The sequence below is a fragment of the Pinus tabuliformis genome, chromosome 7 (genome assembly GCF_031772625.1).
Source record: "Pinus tabuliformis cultivar Carrire ecotype Pingquan chromosome 7, CPIR1, whole genome shotgun sequence".
In the NCBI taxonomy this organism is placed as follows: domain Eukaryota; kingdom Viridiplantae; phylum Streptophyta; class Pinopsida; order Pinales; family Pinaceae; genus Pinus; species Pinus tabuliformis.
The window spans coordinates 2013215912-2013242080 of record NC_142293.1 but is presented as its reverse complement, the minus strand read 5'-3'; the positions used below and the strand labels follow the sequence as shown (position 1 = coordinate 2013242080).

Sequence of the window (26169 nt, the reverse complement as noted above, 5' to 3'; positions counted from 1 at the left end):
TCAACAGCTACAATCTGGTTCAGCCTTGACAGCCTCTGAATATTGGGTGGCTCTCCATTTTCCAACTATCACAAGCTCTTGTTTAGCATGATCAGTATGTGAGAAAAAACAGCTATTCCCCCTTTTACATATTCCCTTGGCAAAGAACTTGCAGACAGGTGTGGCAGTTGTTGGTTGGTCATGGAAATATTGTCCTTCAGAATATGAAAGATTCTGTTGTGTACATTGGGTTCTTATCTCTTTGATAATTCCTGTAAGCTCATTTCCTATACTTGAAGTATTCAAGGACCCTGAGTCAACATATGAAGCCTGAATACAAACATCTGTAACAATATCATCTGCTAGTTCAGTGCCAACGGCAAAACTCAAGTTTGCTTCAAGCTGTCCTGGAGAGAGAAAGCATGTGTGCACCAAATGGTGAAAAGAAGACCACTCCTGCTCAAGCCTAAGAGCAATTGAAGCAAAATCATGTGTCTGAGTTGTGAAGATCTCATTGCCAGCCACTTGAATGAGTCATTGCAATCGATGCTTGTCCTTCAAAATCCGTTGCCAAAACAGAATTGCACAAAAATTTGCCATAAGTGTCTTTGTATGATATGAAGAACCAACAGATCCATTAGCATCATTGTAATAGCTGTCCACATATTTATTGAACAAAGATTGCTGCCCAAATGACTGTATGATAGGCATTGGTCGTGCATCCATCAATGAACCAATTATTGCACCCTCTCTAAGAAACCCACACTGACCAAACTTAATGACAAGCATTGATGCCTCCAAAGAAAGGGGGAGACTCCCAAGCAAATTTCCATATAATGTTGGTTCATACTTTCCCCTATGATGAGATGGTGCCTTCAGAGCATCAAAGAAACCAACAAACCTAGTGCATCTTGAATAGTTTTCAAATTCGGTGGGTCAAGGGCCCTCTGAAATAGAAATTTGGGGTCATTCATGGCTTTTGATGCAGCACAGCTAGTCGTGAGAACCTGCCTTCTCAATGACAGCTTTTGCATCGCTGGCTTTTTCATGTTTATCAAACTACCAAACAAATGCCGTGAAACCAATCGGAAAACCTGACCATCACATATACAGCCTGTCCTTCCTTTGCGTTGATCTGCCTGAGATTTTGACACCCAAACCAGATGTGGCACATGTCTTTTGTTGTCGTCATTCCAAAATATGTCTAATGAGCGGCATGAATCAATAACGTAGGATAGTCCAGGTATGGTCACAGAAGATTCTGCAATATTTGTTGCAAGTATTACCTTTCTATAAGAATGGAAAATTTGCATAGCTCTTGTTACTTGTTCAATATCAATGCTACTGTGAAGAACGTGGACCTTGAAACACATCCTAGAATGTCTTAAAAGCAGCCACTGCTGCTCCAGGGACCGATATGTTGGTAGGAAAACCAAACTGATATTCTTTAGGTCTTGCTCCTGTTCATGCATATGCATCACCAGATCTCGAATCAGGTAGTGCACTTCATCATTTATATCAGCTTCATCACGGCCTTCTTTAGATGATTCCAAATCTGATAGACATTCAGGATTCTTTTTAAGAAGTTCAAGTACCTGTTCAAGGTACATCACTTTGCATTGAAAAACAGAACGCTGCACTAAGGAACTCGGCAGTGCAATCACTTCAACCCTTTCATCCTTACCAAGATCCTTAAAGTAGTCCCTGTATCTGGTTATATCTGCACCTTTGGGGATTAGGTTTTTTTGCAGCTGCAACACTTCAGACTTTTCCCTTCAGATTCAGAACTGATGACAAGCATACACGTAGGAGCTTGAGAACATGCCACCTGTAAAATGCATCCACCCCAGAGCTATTTTGCATGACATTTGCTATGGATTCGAACAAATCCCCAATTTCGTAGCACGCTACGAAATCACTAAAACAGGTTGCGCTGCGAAACTGCTAAAGGATTTATGCGCTGCGAAAACACTTTGTCCTTAAGCTAGTCTGAGCAATTTTGGCAACAAAATTTTCAGTGATAACATGAACCATCATTTATTTTTATGAAGCACTTGCTTCCAAAGATCTTGAACTACTTCACCGAAGTAGGTCTTCCTTTCCATAGCTCATAAGGAGTTTTATCACAATTTGGTCTTAATTGAGTTCGATTCAATGTGTAGATAGTTGTCCCTACTGCTTCTCTCCAGAATCTAGGTTGTAAGTCTGCTACTAATAGCATAGTTCTTACCATTTCTTGGACTGTTCGATTTCTTCTTTCAACTACCCCATTTTTCTGAGGTGTTTTGGCAGCCGAGAATTCCATTTTAATTCCATGAATATTACAGAACTCACTAAACTCGCTTGATGTGAATTCTCCTCCTTTGTCTGTTATAAGGCACTTAATTTTTGAATCTTTTTCATTTTCTACAAGGGATTTTAGATTCTTAAAATACTCAAAAGTTTTAGATTTATACTTTATGAAATATATCCACATCATTCTAGTATAATCATCAACAAATAACACAAAGTACCTTTCTCCTTGGAGTGCTTGATTTCTAATTGGCCCACATACATCAGCATGGATGATCTCTAAGGGCTTCGATGTAGAGTGTTCCTTTGTCTTGTGGCTGATTATGGTCTACTTTCCATGTTGACATGACCACATACTGCTTGATTTGGTTTGAACAGCCTTGAGATGTCTCGTACAGCTTTGATCTTGCTGATATTGATCGGATTTTCGAAGCTTGTATGTCCAAGTCGCTTGTGCCACAGCCAACTCCTGTCATGTTTCTGGAGCACCCACTATCTATAAACCACTGGTTTCCATTATTTTGAGCATATAGAGCTAGGTTGCATTTGTCCATGCTGGAGTTCTTGCTACTCGTCTTTCTTCCTTTGAGTGGGAAGTCTTGTTCATAGTGTTCATTATTGTAGCAGAAAGAGAAAATCAAATCAAATTTGGTCAAGGGATCAAATGAATTAAAGTTTTTGATTTGTCCTTGCCTTTTGGGGGCATATGAGTTGATTATTCTATCCTTTAGCTTTGTCTTTTCACTTCTGCAAGCCATACAATATCTGGCTTGATGACCGGAGTTTTTACAGTGAAAGCAGTGTCCAAGAAAGATGGTTTTGTACTTATTGAAGCAACCATAGTTTGAGTCAATTTCCTTCCTGGGAATTACTCCTCCCTCGTTCTTTGGATTTGTGATGGGCCCTTAGTGGAGTACATGTTTGTATTTGCTGTAGTGTCCATGATTCGACTCCACATTCTTCTTTGGAGTAATTCTCTCTTCATTCTTGGGATCTGGGGTGCACTTTTCATCTTTTGGATTGCAGGAAAGTGCATCGGCATAGCTTTTCGCATTATTCTTAGTGCTTGAGGATTCTCCTTTGAAACCTATTCCAGACTTGTCATGTTGAGTTTTTTATTTTTCAGAATAGTCTCAAGTATTTGAGAGCTTTTACAACCATTTTTAATTTTCTCCAACTCCTTTCTCAGAGACACTATTTCATTCTCGTGTTCTTCACAAGTCTCTTCCTTTTCTTTAAGCTTTCCTTCCAAGAGATCTTCTCTCCTTCTTATTTCCTCTTTTTCCACTTTGAGAGAAATTATTTTGTTCCGTAGTTTCTCATTTTCTCAATGGCACTTATTAACATTTCATCTACATTTCCTTCCAGCCCTGAGTCATCATCATCTGTGAGTGCCATGAATAATGCTTCTTGGCTTTCATCATGATCGCTTTCCTCATCTGATTTCCTTTTGATGACCATAAACTCATCCTCATCGGACTCATCTTGCTTGGAGAAGAAGTTTTTCTTATTTAACCCTTTCTTTTTATGTGCCATTCTTTTAGAATTTCCTTCATCATCACTATCATGTTTATGAAGACATTTTGCTGCATAATGACCTATTTTACCACATTTAAAATAGATAAGAGGATACTTTCCTTTAAGCTTAGATCCTTTCTTTAGCTTTTGTACAAATTGAGCCAATTTGGATTCCACATCTGACTCATCACTACAGTCATTCCTTTCTTTCCCCTTCTTTGACCATGAGGCCTTGAATGCTGCATCTTTGGAGCTTGGGCCACCTTTCCTCATTTCATAGGCAGTGATAATTCCATGGAGTTCATCCATTTTGAGGGTATCTAGATCCTTTGCTTCTTCTATAGTGCTTATTTTGAACAATGGTACTTTCTTCAACTTTTTCGTCCAATCCTTTTAGGGAATTTACCACTTCAGATAATCGAAGGAGGTATGCTGTAATATCTTCTTCATCTTCCATCCTCAAACTTTCAAATTGTCTTATGTGAGTTTGAAGCTTTGCCTTTTTGACTTTTGAGTCTCCATCGTACAAGCCAACTAGCTTCTCCCACATTTCTTTGGCCGAGGTACAGTGCATGATTTTTGTAAACTTGGAATCAATGATTCCATTACTGATGGAGTTCATGGCCTTTGCATTTGCAATGTAGGCTTTCCTCTCGTCTTGGTCTGTTGGAAGAGTGGAAGTAATTTTGTATTCATTTGGAACAAAATGCCAGACTTCAGGTCCAAGGGACATTAAGTAGTAAGTCATTCTTTTCTTCTAGAAACCAAAGTTAGTGCCATTGAACAAAGGAGGTCTTCCTGATGCTTCATGGTTTCTCATCATGGCAGCGGATCCTTCTTCAAGCTGTTAGGCTAGTATGAAGAAGCCTTCTCTGATACCAATTGTTGGAAATACTGGGGGGAGGTGGGGTCAATCAGTATTTCTTACTATTTTTTATTTTGTTTTAATTGTTCTAGTGATTTCCAACAACCTATATAGATATGTATATGTATACATAGAACACAGAAATCAACAGTTGAATTTAATGCTTTTATTAAAACTCAAGACAGTGTAAAGAAATAAATACAATATAAGTATAAATCTGATTGTGAATAGTTTCCAAGCTCCAACTTGGACTTTAGTGAGGCTCCAACCTCCAGAGCACCAACTCTGTTTTGTAGTGGTTCTGCACTTAGGAGCACCTACCCTAATGACTTTAGTCCTGTTCAGTTCTGAGGCTCCAACCTACAAAATAATTTGTTGGGAAGTTTTGGTCAAGTCTGTGGGAATTGATGGACACCAAGCTAAAGAAGATCACAGCCTTTCATCCACAAACAGATGGCCAAACCGAGGTGGTCAACATGACAGTGATCCAGTTGCTCAGGGGCTATTGCAGCAAGCATCCCAAGCTTTGGGATGAACATTTATGTTATGTGCAACATGCTTACAACTATGCTAAACATTCTTCTACACAAAGATCTTCTTTTGAGACTTGTTTTGGTTTTATACCAAGGTCTCCCTTGGATTTTGTCTTTGAAAAGGACATAGCAGTTGATGGACATAGCGATGTGGACAAAGCAACTAGGTTCATTGAACAGATCCAAGAAATTCACCAGGCAGTGTAGGAACAGTTGGAAAAGAGCCAAGCCAAGTACAAGGCAAGGCATGATAAGCATCGGATGGAGCATAGCTTCCAAGTTGGTGATCAAGTCTGGTTGTATATCAACAAAGATAGAATGCAAGGTGAAGGAAAGAAGCTGAAGCCAATAAGGTATGGGCCTTTCAAGATACTTGAGAAAATTGGTGAGAATGCTTTCCGCCTTGATTTTCCAGCTTACATGCACATCTATTCAATGGTAAATGCAAAAAATTTAAGACTATTTGAACCTTCATTAATTGAGGATCCCAAAGAGCAAAGTCAATTTCCTTCCATTGATGATCTGTTGCCTAAATATCTTAATGAGTTGTAGGAAGATACAGTTCTGGATAGGAAGGTGAGAACCATGCTCAGAGGGGATGTCGAGTACCTAAGAATTGGACTCAAAGGTTCAAAATCCACCAGTGAAAAATGGATAGAGATTGGGCAAGTGTGGAAGTTGTATCCTCACTTGAGCGATGCTTGAAAACTAACGTTTGGTGGTCCAAAGGCCTTTGCAGTGGGAAGTTCTGATCCAAATGGATCCTAGAACACTCTCCAAGTCTTCAAAGTATTCTTAAAATCATTCAAAATATCAAAACCATCGCATGGGATGAACCCTTAGAACCATCAAAAAACACTATCGACAACCAAAAATATGAAAAAAACATTAAAAGTAGAGCTATCGGTGGTGGCAACAGTGAATGCACAGGAGCCGTCAGATCTAGCTGATCAACGTTCCAAATCGAGTCAGAAAATCGCAAATCGGCAGTGACAGGTGGAGAAAATCATAGCACACCACATAAAAATTGCGATAGCAATCGGCGTGATCAACGAGGACCATCAATCAAGCGCGCAGATCGACGGCCCAAGTTGAATCACAATATCGCATCAATGAAACACCAAGGGGAAAGCTTACGGAGACTAGAGACTGGGCGACTTATGATTGCGATATCGCAATATCGCATCGGACCTACACCAAAGAGCAAGGCTATATGCACATACATATATGCGATACGATTGACTGAACCCAATAACATTATAAACCACATTTGATATAATTTGGGTTCCGAGAACCCACCATTTCCTTTGTATTTGTGTATTTCATTTATCAAACGAAATATAAAGGACGAAGCGTCGATGCGATAAGCCGGACCCGAAAGGGTTCCTTAAGGCTATTGTATGTTATTTCAAATCCGTCAAAATCCATTTTTACGTTATTGTCACAGTTTTAATGTATTTTTAAAATACAAAGGAATAGGCCATTGCGATATGTGACAGCGACTTACAGGGGGACTCGATAAGAGAATAGATCGGATTTGAGGACATTTGAAGTCCAGATGAACAATGTTTTTGGCGGATATTCATAGTTGAATACATTTCTCTATGTTAACAGAAAGCAGTCGTCTCAGGGATTCCAAAGGCCCAATGCACTCTTACGTTGCAAAATAGGTGGCCACCTCCCGTTAATGCATTATACAATGATTGTTTATCACTAGAAGAGGGATTCGAGCAGACAGAGGCCAAGAGACAGAAAGCCGAGAAGCGGAAATGAACAGGCAAAGAAAATTGGCTTTAAAGCCACAAAAGAAAGAAACAAAGATAAGCAGTATTGAAGGCAGTGCTAAGACAGAGCAAAGACAGAGATAGAGAGTGATTAAGAGAGTCTGTGTACTCAGAGAGGCTTGAGAGGTTCAAGAAAAAATCTGTTATTGATCTGTTGTGTGTTGAGACTCAAGTTGAGCTCATACTTTTGTAAAACTCTTTTCTGAAGACATAATAGAGAGGTCACCACTAAAGGCTGGACCAGGAGATGTAGCCCAGGAGTATTGGGTGAACTCCTTATTAAACTTGTTGTGTTTATATGTGTTTGTCTATTATGATATTTTACTGCTTCATTGTCTATGTATTTCGCAATCTTATCGATCCATTGCATAAAATAACATAGGAAAATCCATGCACATGAGTCTGTAATACCTTATTAATTATTAAGATCTCATTATCAGATCAGTGTCAATGCAATCTAATCACATACATAAAACAAAGCGAAAATATAAATGGTTTATTTTCCTTTAATAATTAAACTATATGATCAAGCAAACAAGAAAAATGTTTTTGTTTGTTGCGTATGATAAAACATCCAATGTAGACTTAATCATCATATCCACTCTCAAAGTAACTGGGCCTTGCGAAGATATCTTCTGATGGGTCCTAGGGCAACGTCCTGAAAGAACTAGTGACGCCTTCTAGCAGTCGAAGAATCAACCAAGATAATGATAATAAGGCTGAAGTGTTGCATGCACCGTCACCTATAGGGAAAGGATGCCCTAAATTTTTTCTACTAAAGTACCTTTGTCTCACATGAGAATTCAAATATTTAACTTCTTGGTAGCCATCTACCAGGTTCGAGCACTAGATGGTTTAGGTAGCCCCAAAGAGTACCGCATGCATTGACCTAATCTGAACCCCTTCTGAATCGAGTCTATGCCATGCTCGAGTATTCTTTTTGGTGGTATGATTAAAGGATTTTAAGCTCCCTAAAAATTTAACAATTGTGTTTCAAAGGTGTAACATGACCATGGCGGCTTATGGGATGCCTACCCCAATGGTCCTAACCTGAACTATAAATTTTTTGGTGGCCCCTGTGGGGAAACTTAGTTGGTTCAAGTTATGGTTGTTTTTAAGGAGTCTTAATTCACTTATGGAGTGATTTTGTAAGCCAAAATAGACTAAGTACCAAAATCTCCAAAAATTGGATGCCCTTGATTACAAAGCATATGGAAACTTAGTGTGTGGTGCAAGTGAACATACAAAATGTGATAATATGTAGATATGTTGTGATCCTCTACAATATCAGTCTAATTACACTAAGTTTTGATTATTCCTTGCATGGAAAAAAGAAATATATTGTGGATTATGGGCCACTTACATTTTTCCCTTTTAAACTATGTGGATTTTAACAAGGGAGATGGAATTCAAATGCTTTCGAGAAAGTTTTCATGTGCAAGACTAGGTCCTTCTAAGAGACGCAAGGGAAGTAGAGATTACTTACTTTCTCTAATAACATTTTCTCCTAGTCCCTAAAAAAAATTATGAATGAAATGCTTTGGTTAGTATCAATATTTGTGGATGATGGGCCACTTACTTATTTACTAATTAAGTTATGTGATTTGTAGAAAATTTAAGCAAAAATAGATTGAAAAACATATGTGGGATTTGGCCACTTACTTTTCTCCCTAACTAAGCTATGTGTGCATTTGCAAATTCAAAATAATAAAAAAATACTCTAATTGTTTCACCAATTGAGGTTAGTAAAGAAACTAGGGGTGTTAAACAAAAAATACAGAAGGCTGAAGTGAAGGCAATTCACTAAAGGCTACCAATCACCTAAGAAAAGAGACAAATAAAAGGCTCTTTTTTTCTTTTTGTTGACTACACGTGTTTAGTGCACATAGACACGTGTGCACATCTGTCAGCGAAAACGACACATGGGCAATAAAGAAAAGGAAAACTTTCACTTCTGTGGACTCAGAACAAGCCCTTAGGGTCTGTAAAAATTCCAGAGAGGTGTTGGGCACCTTGTATGATGGTTGTGCAGAGAGGAGGTCCCACAAAAACAATGTTTAGATTAATGAAAAGATAATAATATGGTCACCATTCCTGTGGTAGTGTTTTTGGGGCACAGGTGTACCAAAAGACACCTCCTTAGCAATTTATTGTTCCCTACAAAGGATCACAATGAAAATTGGTGTTGTTAGTGGATAGACTTAAATAAACACAACATTCTAAATAGTGGAAATAATGCATACATAAACATAAACTAAACAAAGAGGTAAATAACAAACAATGCTCGAATGGAGCAAACAAATCAATAAGATAATGGGAAAAATATCCATTTATTGAATACTCGTAGTAGAGGTTGAATACAATAGATGAATCTTAGACACTTGAAGAGAATTCTTTGAGCTATGGAGCCCAAAAATCCTTGGCAAGGGGATTTCTCTTCCTCAATCCATTTGCAAGTTTCTCCTCTCTCCCAAAGAAGTATGAAGACTCTCCAATGGTGGATTCCTCTTCTCTCACTAAGATGATGAATTTCTTAGAAGAAATATGGCCAACATGCTAGTGTTATTCCCTTCTTTCGCTTCAATAATGCAATGGTGGTTTTCTCAAACAACAATTTGGCCAGCATAACAATGTCTCATATTTTGGTTCTCCCATGGCTTTCTTATATAGAATTTTTTGAATCCTTCTTCCCCCTCTTCATTTATGCATGATAAAGGATCGGCATCTTAGAATATCAACTAAAAACCAAGATATCTTGGCGGTTTAGATCAACTGTGATAATCTTTATTTATAAGATTCTAATCGATAAAGGCCCAATTTAGCCATTGTTCTGAAGATCTCCACTTTGAATTCAATTGGAAACAAAACTTGCTTTCCATAGACAAGCTCATAAGTATGTCCAGTTGTATTCCTCCATGTAGTTCAGTATGCCCATAGTGCTTCTAGAAGCTTTTCTTTCCAATCCTTCTTATGCAAATTTATAGTCTCAATAAGAATTACTTCAAGTACTTTGCTGGTGGATTCTACTTGTCCATTGGCTTATGGATGATATGGGGTAGATTTTTGATGCTTGAGTTTATATTTCTCCATGATATTTTGCACCAACTTGGATATAAATTCAGTGTCCTGATCTGTTACAATTTCTCTTGGAACGCCAAAACGAGTAAAAATATCCTCAAAAAAAAATGTAACTACAACATTTTTAGTTGCAAATAAAAGAGGTTTAGCTTCTACCCATTTTGTGACATAATATGTTTAAACAAATATTTAGCTTTTCTATTTAGATGGAGGATTTATTGGTCCAAAAAAATATAGATCCCACTTCTCAAAGGGTTCTACAAGTTCTTGTGGTTGTAGAGGCATTTCATCTAAAGATTCCTCAATATATGACAACTATTACATATTTTGACATATTATTTGGCATCCTTGAAAATGGATGGCTAATAATATCCCAAAAGAAGGATTTTGTAAGCAGTTATTTTGTCAGCAAAATGTACTCCACATGGCTCATCATGGAAATATTTCAAGATTTCAGGTACTTCATCTTCTTGAACATATCTTCGGATAATCAAATTAGATCTAGTTTTGTACAATTCTCCATCTATCCAAGAATAAGGTGCATTGATTTTGATCACTTTTTGCTTTTCTCTAGCTGATAGTTGTGGAGGCAATTTTCTTGTAGCCAATAACTAGAAATATCTACAAACCAAGGTGTTTTAGTAGATACTGCAAAAATATATTCATCCATAAAATTATCTTTTACAGGAACATCATCATTATTAGTCTACATTCTAGAAAGAAAATCAGCAACTGTATTTTCTTTTCCTAGTCTATCAAGAATAGTAATGTTGAATTCTTGTAACAATAGCAACCATCTTGTAATTATAGCATTAGTGACTAGTTTTTTCATTAGATATCTAATGGCAGAATGATCTGTATGAATGAAATTTTCATAACTAGTGATATAATGACGAAATTTATGAATATTATGCACAATAGTTAAAAACTATTTTTCCATTATAGTGTAATTTAACTATGCTGGATTCAAATTTTTGCTTGTATAATAGATAAAATAATGAGTTAATATTTTTTTCCCAACACATCTCCTAAAGTTGTATCTGAAACATTAGTAGAAATATGGGAAGGAAGAGTCCAATTAGGTCCTCTTAAAATCGTTTCTTCAATAATCTTTTGTTTAAATGTCTCAAATGCTTTCTGACAATTAGAATTCTAAACAAATTCACAATATTTTGCAAGGAGTTTGAAAAGTGGAGAGGTTATTTTTGTGAAATTTTCTATGAATCTTCTATAATATCCAGTAAATCTGAGAAAACTTCTGACATCTCTTTGACAAATAGGAATTGAAATTTTAGAATTTATTTCTACTTTAGATGTATCCACTTTAATTCCATAAATTGAAATACAGTGGCTTAAAACAATCCCCTCATTGAACATCATAAAACATTTCTCATGGCTTAATGAAAGTTTTTCCTCTTTAAATCTAATAAGAACTTTTTCCAAATTTTAAATAGCTTCTTCAAAAGTATCACCATACACAGTAAATTCATCCATGTATACTTCCACACAATCATGAATTAGATCAGAAAATATACCTAAGACTACTCTCTGAAATGTGGCAGGTGCATTATATAATCCAAAGGGAAGAACCCTATAGGCATATGTTCACCATGGACATGTAAAAGTATTTTTATCTTGATCTTTTAGTGCTAGTTGGATTTGGTTATACCCACTAAAACCATCTAAGAATGAAAAATATGTATTTCCTACCAAGGTATATAATACTTGATCTATAAAAGGTAGTGGAAAATTATCCTTCAAAGTAGCTTTGTTTAATTCCCTATAGTCAATACACACTCTCCATTTTCCATTTTTCTTAGGAACAATCACTAAAGGTGACACCCATTGACTATCTGATATTGGATAGATGAAGTTCACATTAAGTAAATTTCGTAATTCCTCCTTAACAATTTCTCTCAGATTTGGATTCATATTTCTCTGAGGTTGTCTAACTGGTTTTCCATTTTCTTGAATATATATATGATGCATACAAGTTTTAGGATCAATCCCTTTCATGTCAGCGTAATCCCATGCATAAGAAAAAGAGTGTTTTTGTAGCATCTGTATCAAATTTTTTCTTTCGAAATTCTTCCAAATTATTGTTAATATTTAATGTTTTATCTTTAAAAAATTCTACTTGAGAATTTCCAAACTTTTCCATAGAATGTAAAGCCATTTTTTGAGATGATATATATTCAATATTTAATTTTTCTTGAAAACTTTGATCTTGCTCACAGTATGAAGAAGAATCATTATTATTCATTAAATTTATCAATTGATCTTCTTCATTTAATTGTGAAAGAGTATAAAATGGTTGCAAATCATTAAAGTCTTCATTATTGTCATCTATCCAAATCTCAGTTTCTACTTTAGTTATTGTTTTTGCAGGAGGATACAATGTAAATTTATTAGTGGAAATTCCATCAGAGATATACATATCACCAAATCTACAACTTATGAATGCATCAGCTATAGCTAGCCAAGGTCTAACAAGGATTAATGGATGGCCTCCTAGATTATTCTTGGGGGTTAAAATCATTAAATCTACAGGATATTACCAAAAATCTAGAGAAACAAACACATCTTATAATATTCCATCTTGTTTGATAACATATATATCTACTAATTGTAATAATGTAGGAGTATATTGAAGATTAGGAAGTTTAAGTTGCTCCATTGTTTGTCTACTCATGATATTGATGGATGTTGCTAGATTAATTAAAGTGTTTGTAATTTCAATACTATTGATATAGATTTTGTTGAAAATAGCAACAAAAAATGCTAAAAATAGCATTTCTAAAGATAGCATTTTAGGATATATTCCAATTTTAATTTGTTCTTGAATTAAAATTGAGAATTAAAATTCGAATTTAGTCTCACCAGTTGTTTGAAAAATAATTAGTTAATTCATCCTGAGTTAATTAGTTGGATAATTTCAAACATGAAGTATTTGTGAAGTCATGCAACACTTATCCCTTTGATTGAGGAATTTATCCCTTAATTAAGGAGATAGGATGAGTTGTATGTGAGTTGTATTTAGTTAGCTCAGTTAATTGAGTTAAGTCCAATTAAATTAGTTCCAAATAGTTTGAGGAACTAATTGTGAGTTCAGTTAGTTAATGCATGCATGCATGAAACTAGTGTACTCCAGATAACTCAATATTCTCTCATAAATAACTCATGCATGTGAGTTCAAACGAAGGCCTAGTTGAGATTAAAGACAGGGACATTTTACTATCAGTTGGAGGAATTGTCCTATAAAGGAAACTCATCCATGTAGAAAGAATAAGGTTCCTTGAGGATTACGCAGTTTTACAGTGTGTTGGAGCCGTGTGTGAGATCAGTGTCACACAAGGTTACAGTAGGAGCACCCAGGGAAAAAAACGCAAGGAAATAGGCTTGGAGGATAGAGGGAAAGGCATATGAGTTGTCTAGTCTCTCTATGAGTAGTAGTGAGGGATTGTACTGAGAGCTGGTTAGCTGTGAGAGCTAAAGCTTTGTGTAATCTTGATGTATTTCCACCTTGCATGATAATATAGATAGCGAGGTTTTTAGCTGAGGCTTCCCCCAGAGTATTCCTCTATGTTTCATGTGTGATTGAATCTTCTTCTCTATTATATGTGTTCTGTTTGATCTTGCTCAAAATTGATTAAGCTTCCGCAAGTTTGATAGTAGAAGTAGATCAAGTATTTTTCTTTAGTTACATTGCATTATTAGGTGATCTACAGTGAGAATTTCTACATGGTATCAGAGCAAAGGTGATCAAAGTGGAGAACAGTATGCAAAGAAGGGAGAAGTTAAAAGTTTGAAGTTCTTGATTGTAGGTACAAAAACGATTTCTTATCACATCCCAAAGTTCACCAATGGCATTCAATGGCTTGAGACTCGAGTATACCCTGGATGGAAGATTGAATTACATAGCATGGAAGTGGTATTAGAAGACAATGATTTGAAGGACTTCATTGATCAAGAAGTCCCCAAGCCAACATCAGCTAATGCCCAAGAATTGGTGGAATGGAAGAAATGTGTGGTGAGAGCGAGGAGGATTCTTCTGGAGGGAGTTCGAGACCATATTGTCTCGAGTCTCCATGGGAAGGAGACTCCGTTTTCAATGTGGAAGACATTGAAGGATCTATATCAGAACAACAGTGACTAGAGGAAGCTGGCACTGAAGGACAAGCTTCAGAAAATCAAGTGTGAAAAGGGAAACACGATCTCTACATATCTGAACAAGATCACCACCTGCAGAGATGAGCTTGGAAATGTAGGAATCATGACAGCCAATAATGATATGGTGAATCTTACTCTCCTCGGTCTTCCTAAGAGCTGGCATAGCTACCAGGACTCAGTGAATGGAAGAGAGAAACTGTCGGATTGGGAACGACTGTGGTTGGATATGATGCAGGAGGAGATCAAGAGAAGCACCAGAGATGGTTCTTCATCTAAGCATGATGATGAAGAAAATCTAGCCATAGCCAGTAAGGCAAGGAAAGGGAAGGAGAAGGATTCTCATTCCAAATCAAGTTCTTCCCATGGTGGGAAGAAGATTGACAAATCTAAAGTGGGATGCTTTAATTTTCACGAGGTGGGCCATTATGCAACTAATTGCCCATTGAAGAAATCCAAGAAGAGATCTTCGAAAGGATCATATGGTGAGGTACTGGCCTCATAGTTTGAATTGGATTTTACCCTCATCACATGCATGGTGTCATCGATGATGGGTTGTGGTTGGTTTCTTGATAGTGGAGCCTCATTCCACATGACCGGTGATAAAATTTTATTCAGTACCTTGGAGGAGAAAGACCTCAATATGCGCATAGATATGGGTAACGATGAAAGGTATAGTGTTTCAAGAGTGGGAACGATTACTTTTCAGAGGGAGAATGGAGCTCTTATCACCTTGATATATGTGAAGTATGTGCTTGGACTGAAGAAGAATTTGGTATCGATCGCGATGTTGGAGGAAAAAGGCTATGATGTTGTCTTCAGTAAGGGAAATGTTTTCCTTCGACACATCACCACGGGACAGGTGAAACAGATCGGTTCATGTGTACAGAACCTGTATGCTTTTGAGGTTCAAGATGCATTCAAATCCTTGAGGAACAAGGCCAATGATAGAGAATTTGTGGTTGAGAGGGAGAGTAAATTACCTCTCAACATGCAGTCCCAGAAGAAGTCTCAAACAATTATGGAGGGGCCACAATTGGAGATGGTGAGAAGAGACCGAGTGTAGGCATCCACTCATGCAGAGACCTCTAGTAGGGGGGGATTTTGAGCCAAGTTAGCAGAGGGATCACATGCAGCCACACCTCCAGGTGTGAGGTGGGGCAATGTGAAGTGATAGTCCCATGAAGGCTGAAATAGGGGCAGGATCCTTGAGGTACCTAGCCTCTTTGATTAGGCCTTTCTATGGGAGCCCCGACGAGGAGTAGCAGGACTGGCTGAGTGGGTAGAGACAGATGTGGATGGAGTGGCAAAGGGAGCTTCAACATCATAGGGTGTTTCTATCCCAACAAGGAGGTCAGTTGGGAAATCAGTTACTTACTTCTCAGTAACTGAAATGCAGTGCAGCATTGGGCATCACAATGCAACATGATGAGAGGAGGTGCAGTGCTAGGAGATAGGACCAACAGCAACACGCATGCAGCAGGAGGAATCAATGGGATTGATGCAGTCAGAGATCAAAGTGACAGAGACTAGATCAGTCAGATACTGAAGAGCACAGAGGTGCAAAGTTTTTAGTCGACAAAGGCAATAGCAGTCAGAGACTTTGATGACAGAGGGATCATTCTGATTTAGGTTGGATGTTTTTTTTTGTTTCTAGAGTTGCTGGAGCAACAACACTTGAGAGAAGTTTTGTATGCAGAACATTCCAAAGGTTTAGGATCGGGATCGAGTTGAATTCTTTCTTGTTGAGAGGGAGTGTTGAAAATAGAAATAAGAAATGCTAAAAATAGCATTGCTAAAGATAGCATTTCAAGACATATTCCAATTTTACTTTGTCCTTGAATTAAAATTGAGAATTAAAATTCGAATTTAGTCTCACCATTTGTTTGAAAAATAATTAATTAATTCATCCTGAGTTAATTAGTTGGAGAAATTCAAACATGAAATCTTTGTGAAGTCATGCAACAGTTATGCCTTTGATTGAGGAAGTTATCCCTTAATTAAGGAGATAAGGATGAGTTGTATTTGATTTGTAATTAATTAGCTCAGTTAACTGAGTTAAGTCCAGTTAAATTAGTTCCAAACAGTGTGAGGAACTAATTGTGAGTTAGTCAGTTAATGCATGCATGCATGAAACTAGTGTACTCCAGATAACTTAATATTCTCTCATAAATAGCTCATGCATCTTAGTTCAGAAAAAGGCTGAGTTGAGATTAAAGACAAGGACATTGTACTATCAGTTGGAGGAATTTTCCTATAAAGGAAACTCATCCCTGCAGAAGGAATAAGGTTTTTTTTATGTTTGTGGAAAAACCTGTGAACAATTCATGAAACCAATGTTTTGGACTAGCTTAGTGAGTCCATCATCAGGCAATGTGATTTGGTTTCTTGAGGATTGCGCAGTTTTATAGTGTGTTGGAGCAGTGTGTGAGATCAGTGTCACACAAGGTTACAGGAGGAGCACTAAGGGAAAACAGCGTAAGGAAATAAGAGTCTTCGAGGATAGAGGGAAAGGCATATGAGTTGTCTAGTCCGTCTATGAGGAGTAGTGAGGGATTGTACTAAGCACTGGTTAGTTGTGAGAGCTAAAGCTTTATGTAATCTTGATGTATTTCCACCTTGTATAATAATACACATAGCGGGGTTTTTAGCTAAGGCTTTCCCCAGATTATACTTCTATGTTTCATGTGTGATTGAATCTTCTTCCCTATTATACGTGTTCTGTTTGATCTTTCTCAAAAACGATTAAGCTTCCGTAAGTTTGATAGTAGAAGCAAATCAAGTATTTTACTTTAGTTACATTGCATTATCAGGTGATATACAGTGAGAATTTCTACAGATTTTCACAATGAGACTACCAAGATCTAGATGTTTTTGAAAAATAGGTTTTCCCATCATGATATCAGCAATTTTTCATACCAATTGGATTATTCTAACATCTTTTCTCTTTCTTCCTGGTTTTCTAATGCATAGCTCCTTAATAGTTTTTGAAAATATCGGTATTTCATTTATAGCTTGTAATAAAGGAATTTTAAAGAAAATATTCTTAAGTTCATCTAACATATCATAATTTGGTAAAATAATTTGTTTTTTAATTCCTTTATCAATTTTGAGCCTTTCAGGAAAAGGTGAATCTTGCAAAAAAATAGAAGGTTGTTCTACTAGCGGAATTGTAGGAGCTTGATTTATTTGTTCATCCTTGGATTTTATAGGAACATATTCCTTTAGAGGAATATTTATTGATCAAGATTTGTATCTTTCTCGTGAATTTCATCCTCTTTAGATTTTTGGATGTCGGTTTTTGGTGACTTCCTTTTTAAAACCCTACGAGATCTAAGTTGGACATCAATTAGACCTAATGGGGTAATCATATAAGCTTGAAAAAATTATCCTTAAACATTATAAATAGCTTGTTGATTTTTATTGTTTGGATTTGGAAGTGGTTAGGCAGGTAGTTGATTGGATTTTTGAGGAAATGGTAATGAAAGTTGTTGATTTCGATTTTGAAATTGAGAAGGTTGAGTTGATTGAGGAGGATAATATTGTGGTGGAAATTAAGTATAAGGTTGTCGGAATTGAGGATATTGAGGATATTTTCCATAACTATTTTTCCAACCTTGTGCCGAAGATGGATTTTGAGATTGTGGGGGCCAAGGATGCCATGGCATGGGTGCAATCCAATTGTTTTATAGTTGTGCATATGGTTGAGTATTAAACCTTGATTCATATTTTATTGTTGATTTTTCCATGGTATTTTAGCAATAAAACAAAGAGATTCAGCTTGGCTTGTTCCAACTTCATCTTGATTTAATAGCTTTAAGACCAGGTATTGAAGGGAATTCCTTCGTGTTATTGTTTCAACACACATGACACAGATTTATATAATATCAAGGGTACATTCTCTTAATGTTATGAAACCAGCTCACAAAAAGATATAAAAGATATATCAACGACTTCAAATTCAGCTGCTTCGAGGGAGAAACCTCCTTTACATTACACAAATGAACAATTCTTGGATGATACAAATGAAAATACCTCCTTTCTATATATAGGAGTCTAAGTGGCCCGAATATAATCAAAGCCTACATAACAATAATATTGTAGGGACACAACAACAAAAAATAGTGGGCTTCTATGGGGCACCATAATAACAACATGGGGAATACATTGGCACAACAATACCATAAGGCAGTTGCACTAATAACAATAAGGGGCTACACTAGTAGTATAGGGACCTAACATGCCCCTCCCCTTCAAAAATGTTGTCCTCAATGCTTGAGTAGTTTTGGATGCTTCTATATAAAATTTTCATCCTCCCATGTGGAACCTTCAATGGGTAAGTTCTTTCACTCGATGAGATACTCTGAAATTGATCGATTTCATAGTTGTCAGGTTCTTGTTTCCGTGACTGCTTTAGGTTCAAATATGATTTTTCCTTCCTTGTCAAGTTTTGATAATATTGTTTGAACTGGCACCTTGTCACCTATAACCTTATTTAAGCATGAAACATGAAAAATTAGGGGCACTCGGGATGATGAAGGAAGCTCCAATTTGTATGCCATAGTACCAATATTTTGCAGCACTTTATAAGGACCATAGTTCTTTAGTGATAATTTATTATCCTTCTTAGATTGCTTGAGGGACATTTGTTTATATGGTTGTAGTTGTAAAAATACCCAGTCGCCTATGTCAAAACTTCTTTCGTTGGGACGTTGATCTGCCTGTTGTTTCATTTGATTTTGCGCCGAAGTGAAGTTATCCTTTAAAAGTTGGAGAACTTGTTGTTGATGCTCGATGTGATCTTTCAATTCTTGAAACTTTTTCTTCTTGATATGTCCTTCTATCTTGAGAGTTTGAGGAGTGGTAATTCCTCCCAATGCATTACAAGATATCGTTAGATTCATTTCTTCTTTCTTTGGGGTTGGTTCCTGGTGAGTATCCTTTTCTTTTAAAGTTTTTTGATCCTTTTCTTCCTGTTATTTCACTTCTTAAACCTTCTTCTTGATATGTCCTTCTATCTTGAGAGTTTGAGGAGTGGTAATTCCTGCCAATGCAGTATAAGATATGGTCGGATTCATTTCTTCTTTATCTAGGGTTGGTTCCTGGTGTATATCCTCCTCTTTTGACGTTTCTTGATCCTTTTCTTCATCCTCTTCACAATCTATGTAAAATAATTTCTTCTCAGCACACTTATGACCTTTAATGTACTTTCTATCACAATTGTAACAAAGCCCTTTTTCTCTTTTTTCTTCCAAATTTTGTGGTGTCAACCTTGTAGGCTGAGGAAGGCTGGGAGAAACTTCCATCTTTATAGTTTCGAGTGGTAGACTTCCTTGTTGCCATAATTTTGCTTTCCACTTTTCTTGCTAACATGTATGCCTTCTCCAATGAATCAAGTTCCCAAAGGTGAACCTCGTGTTGGATGTTATCTTTTAAAGTCCCTATGAAGACATCAATCCTCTGCTTCTCTAGAATATCATTTACTCTTATATTCAATTTTTGGAATTCCTAAATGTGCTCTACCATTGAACCCTTTTGTTTGAGATTTATCAATTGGATAAAGAAGGTGTTGCCCTTTGTCTCCTCATAATGTGTTATCATTTCCTCCGTGAAAATTGACTAGGTGACAAGTGCTTTATGAGAACAAAGCCCGCTACACCATACAAACTGATTCAGATCTAAATATAAAGATGCAATACATACCTTTTGTAACATTTTCACATCATGTATATCAAAATAGTTCTCCATCTGTAGTATCCATGTTACCGGATCCTTGCCATCAAACTTCCTCATGTCTCTTTTTCTTTCTTTTAGGAGCTTGATCTTGAAATGAATGTAACTTTGTAGTTTCATATCTCCAAATTCTGAAATTGTGACCTGCGGTAGCCCTCTGTGTCCTCTTTCTAATTCCACCAGTCTGATCAAAATTGGATTCTCCAAGAAAGTGTTATGCCCAATCTCCCAAGATAACCCGATTATATACTTTTTCAGTAGTGCAAACTTGTACGATGTACCATGTGTCACTGTTTCTACCTTAGGACCTGAAATCGATATACATAAAACCAAAATCTTTCCTCTTTCTATAACTTCTTATGAAATTTCAATCTGATTCTCAGAGAGAATGTTATGATGCTTTTCCCAAGGTCACTTGTTTGGGATGTAATTCGGGAGCCTGCAGAAACCCTAAATGTCTTGGACCGTATCTCTAAAGATATATCAAAACAAGATCTGAAATTTGGGAACAAGCTTCACCACGATTTCTGCTCACATGGATTTTAATTTTAGAGTCTGAACATTCATAGAAGAGAAATTATAGCGAAAATTCCACAATGACATGTTTTCGATGGAATTCTGGAGCTTGCAAAACCCTAACTTCCTTAGATTATATCTCCAAAAATATAGTGAGACAAGATCTGAAATTTGGAACCGAGGTTCAGAAACATTTCAAATCAAATGGGTTTTTGTGTTAGCATCTGAAACTTCATAGAGAAAAAGTTATAGAGAAAATTACACAATGACCTATTTGGAGCAGTGAAACCGTAGAAGCCAAATCTCTGATACCAAATGTTATGCTCACAAAAAGATAGAAAATATAGATAAATGACTTCAAAATCAGTCTCTTCGAGGAGGAAACCTCCTTTACATTACACAAATGAACAATTTTTGGATTATACAAATCAAAATGCCTCATTTCTATATATAGGAGTCTATGTGGTCCCAATATAATTAGAGCCTACATAACAATAATATTGTAAGGGCACAACAATAACAGTAGTGGGCTTCTATGGGCCATAATAATAACAACATGGGGACTACATGGGCACAAAAATACCATAAGGGGGTTGCACTAATAACAATAAGGGGCTACATTAGTAGTATAGGGACCTAACACTTAAGGCATGTTTCTTCCTACACTTGGGACAAAAAATAGATAATTCTACATTCTCGACCTTTTTCTTGTTTTGTATCTTAACGGTATCTAGTTTTTCACTAAGATTCCCTAGGATGTATGTTTTGAATTATCAAGTTGTTGGCTACTTGGGGCTCGACCCAGGTTCAACAGTGAGTTTAGCCAAGCAAATCCCGGTACTACTGGCCCTTTCGGCAACAGTCTACGGAGCGCAGACTGAGGTCTCACCCGAAGTAGTATGGGAGGGTGTTGGATCCAAGTTTCTGCACCCTGGGCATATTTGATATGGGTGATAGGTACGTGATTCAACCCTCACGCTTACTAACTTATGCGTACCAGTAGGCTCCTTGCGTCCTGTGGGACTGCCTTCACGTAGATCCAGCCGCAGTGTGACAAGTATTAATTACCCAAGTCTTCCTTAGTTAGGTTTTGTTCATTAATTACTTAGAAAGTTTTCATACATAAACATGCATACAAGTGCACGCATATAGATAACCAGATACCATTAACGCTGAACATCAAAATATAGATCTACAAAACAGATGCACAATATGCCAAATCAACTTAACTTTATTAATGATCCTTTTCAAGTTCAATTTAATACAGACTCGACTCCGCCCTGCGCACTCAGTTGCAAGGGTCCACGCACTCAACTACAGACTCTACTAAGCCTCTGCTCACTCATCTACAGAGCCTTTACCTACTACTATGACCCAATACCTTTAGATCCACTTTTATCTCTAACCATGCCTTCGTATCTATCTATTTCTTTTTCCAAAACCCAAAACTTTCTTTACACTTAGAGCTTCACTCTATTTATACAATCCCATGGTCCGCGGACCATGGGTAGGCCAACACAATTTACATTCAATTACATTAATTTAGGGTGAACAACCCCATGACTCATCTAAACTTTCGCGCTCCGTGCCTGCATTTCGTGGATTCTTTACATTACATTAACCAAAACTCAGGTTTTAAGCCCCAAAAACATGCTATGGGGGGATTCGCTGCCCAACAGACCCCCAACACAATCATCGTGACTCATTTCGAGTCACTTTGCTGGTGTGGTGATCTTGGCACGAAGTCCATCCAAGAGGTCGCGCGCAGCTTAGGTGTCCGCAACACATTGTTCGATTGTCTGTTGTATCTATTGTACACGTAGCTCTGAACCTTCATGAGCAGGGTCACCTTTCTGTCCAATAATATATAGTTTCTGCATCTGTGCCAGCTTCTCTTCAATGGTAGCTATAATTGTGAATGCTTCATCAATCCATGGTTGGATGTGTTCTTTAAGCGGGGCTTCTTTTTAGCACGCAGTGTCTAATTGGTCCTTTAGTGCCCTTGCCTGTTGTAGTCTGGCGAGTTGTTGAGTAAGGATAACCAGCCGCAGTGTGACAAGTATTAATTACCCAAGTCTTCCTTAGTTAGGTTTTGTTCATTAATTACTTAGAAAGTTTTCATACATAAACATGCATACAAGTGCACGCATATAGATAACCAGATACCATTAACGCTGAACATCAAAATATAGATCTACAAAACAGATGCACAATATGCCAAATCAACTTAACTTTATTAATGATCCTTTTCAAGTTCAATTTAATACAGACTCGACTCCGCCCTGCGCACTCAGTTGCAAGGGTCCACGCACTCAACTACAGACTCTACTAAGCCTCTGCTCACTCATCTACAGAGCCTTTACCTACTACTATGACCCAATACCTTTAGATCCACTTTTATCTCTAACCATGCCTTCGTATCTATCTATTTCTTTTTCCAAAACCCAAAACTTTCTTTACACTTAGAGCTTCACTCTATTTATACAATCCCATGGTCCGCGGACCATGGGTAGGCCAACACAATTTACATTCAATTACATTAATTTAGGGTGAACAACCCCATGACTCATCTAAACTTTCGCGCTCCGTGCCTGCATTTCGTGGATTCTTTACATTACATTAACCAAAACTCAGGTTTTAAGCCCCAAAAACATGCTATGGGGGGATTCGCTGCCCAACAGACCCCCAACACAATCATCGTGACTCATTTCGAGTCACTTTGCTGGTGTGGTGATCTTGGCACGAAGTCCATCCAAGAGGTCGCGCGCAGCTTAGGTGTCCGCAACACATTGTTCGATTGTCTGTTGTATCTATTGTACACGTAGCTCTGAACCTTCATGAGCAGGGTCACCTTTCTGTCCAATAATATATAGTTTCTGCATCTGTGCCAGCTTCTCTTCAATGGTAGCTGTAATTGTGAATGCTTCATCAATCCATGGTTGGATGTGTTCTTTAAGCGGGGCTTCTTTTTAGCACGCAGTGTCTAATTGGTCCTTTAGTGCCCTTGCCTGTTGTAGTCTGGCGAGTTGTTGAGTAAGGATAACCATCTGCACGGTGCCCTGGACATTGTCATACTCCTGCTGCAACTCGCGCACCTTAGTCTCTAGGCGCTGCAGATTCGGGTCTTCCTGTAGGTGCGTAAGCATGGTGAGTGCTTGCTCCAATAGCCCGGTACAATCCTCTGTTGCCTAGTCAATTTGTTTCAACCCCATTTGGATAATGCGGGCACACTGCTCTCCGACTTCTAGGGGCGTGGAGGGTTGCGCCTTCAATCGCAGCTCGGCGATTTGCAGGTTCAGCTCCAACTGAACCTTTGTCATTTCCTCCCAGGCCTCGCAGACTCTGACTGCCAATCTATATACCTGTTCTATTTTTGGGAGTTCTGCCAGCACGGCTAACTCTGGAACGCTCCTACATGCATCTTCTATAGCCTGTTCCAATCCGCAAGCCTGCACAACCAACTCATCCCGCTGGATGCTGAGCTGGTCCATGTTGATTTTCTGTTCATGCAGGACTTGGATCACTCGGCCTTCCCGAGCGCAGAGCTCTGCGATGACCCCATCCTACAGTTGGTACAAAATTTCACGTGGTAAGGCAGCCAAGTTCAAGCCGACGCCTTTCATGTTGCTCATCGCAGCCCAGTCACCCTCGCTTGTTGTTTCTAGCGTGCCTTTGGGCAAGATGAAGGTTTTGCCCATACGGGCGCGTAGCGTCTATTCAGCCTCGATGATTCCTGTTGTGACATACTGGGCCATTGTGCCTATTTGGGGGTCATGTACCTGTAAACCTTGTAGCTGCGTGCTGAGCGCCCCCAACACAGTGTTCTGCTCCATCCGTAATCCCTGGAGCACATCATTTGTGACCTCACAAATCGTTTTGTTGTATCCAATATATCACCTTCTGTGAGCATGATCAGGTCGATAGACATCTCTATGGCTTTTCCCTTCTTTCGGGGAGCTGTTTTCTCAGGCCCGTGTGGCTTCTTGAGTTGGGTCGACGCGGAACCAAGGTTCGCACGTTCCTTAGTCCTATCCCTTTCCCCAGTCTGCCACCCCATGGACATCTCCTGGCCCTCCTCAGGCTCTCTGGTTGATGCAGTTGTGGTCTCTTTCGTCTTTGTTGCTATTGTTGCATCAGTCGCCTTCCGCTGTGTGGCTGCTTTTTGTTCCTGGCGCCTTCTCCCAGCCAGCTGCGCGATGTGCAGCTTGGTGTCCTTCTTGCTTTGCTGAGCTGCGACCTTATCCATTTCTGCTAAGTTCAGGGCGTGCCACTCCGGAGGCCATGACTCAATTACTGCGAAGATTGCATCATCCGTTGTGATGAACGGAAGCTTCACCCATTTTCGTGCTGGGTCCTTGCGCACTCGGATATACATGTTATGCATATCTACCTTGAATTTTGTCGTGCTTTGCAAGCTGTTATGAACTGTAGGGGACAAGTGCGGCCTGCGGTTGATCCATGTTCGAATACTCGCCTCCACAAAAACCCAGAACACCTTTATCTTGCGAATCTTCTGCGCGTCTTTTTTAGCCCAAAGCGAGGTGTACCTTGCGGCTTCGGGCAGGTCACCCTCAATAGTGGGAAACTAGCTGTCCTTCGGCAGCTCCCCTGCAACCAACAGGATGGATAAGAGCAACCATGCATAGTGGAAGGTCTTACCCTGCTCCTGGGCCTCCCTACAATTTGTCAAGAACTCGTCGCAGAGGAACTGTGCCCAGTTGAACTGGACCCCCTCTGTGCATTGCTCTGCCAACGCAATCACAGACGCTAGTACTTCGTTAGTGTGGAATTTCCTCATTGTTGGCTAGTTTAATTGTTTATTGATTAACAATCAAGTACCACATTAAATTGTCAACCTGGGAAAGTCTTTTATTTCAAAGGCTATCGCGTACTGTATGTACTTAACTCTAAAATCATCAAAAAGTTGTAGTATACATAATTCTCACGCTATGTCATAACAGTGCATTGCAAAGATAAAATGAAAGCGGGTAATTAAGATTACAAATCTGAAAAGAAAAGTGATGGATGCTCTGTTAGCAGAGGATCATGACCCTATCCTCCAAGCAAGGACGTTCAGCACCTGCCTCTGTAACCAGATTGCTAATACACACTGCAATTCTAATTCACCGGTGAAGTACAGTTTCAAACAATTAACAAAACAGAGTGCCAGAAAAAAGGAAATTATCAGAGGTAATGCTACAGAATCCAAAACGGAGTATCAGCAGAAAGAAATTACCAAACACACTTACACACTTGACAGAAAAGTAAATGGGTGAATCTTGTGAGGAAGGTGGGCCCGGTCCCTCTCAGAAGATTCCCCAGAACACAATTGCTAGATTAAGTGCTCAGAACAATCTTCTATTCATCTGCCAAAAGATCCGGTTACAATAAAAGTTCAGACTTTGCTATTGTCTTTCAAAATTCCCCTTACAAAACTATTTTTCTCACCCCCCCCCCTTCTCTAATGTAGATGTCTCCTCTTTATAGAGGAGACATCTATTACAATAGATTATCACAGTTCATTCAGTTAGACCTTTCTATCAAAAATAAGAGTTACAGGATGTTGTTACAACAGTGTGACAATGTATTCTTTCTTGGGTTTCTTGCTGTTACACAGCTGGTAACCGCACTTCGACCGTCTTCTTGGGATCCTCGCACTATCCTTTGTCGTTTCCCCATGGTTGCTGATTTAGTAAACCCGTGT

General features: G+C 38.3%; 1 pseudogene; it reads right to left on the bottom strand.

Annotated features, from left to right (window-relative positions):
- LOC149256565 (zinc finger CCCH domain-containing protein 4-like) lies at window positions 1-24849 on the bottom strand (annotated as a pseudogene).
- Between the last annotated feature and the right edge of the window lie 1320 nt (window positions 24850-26169).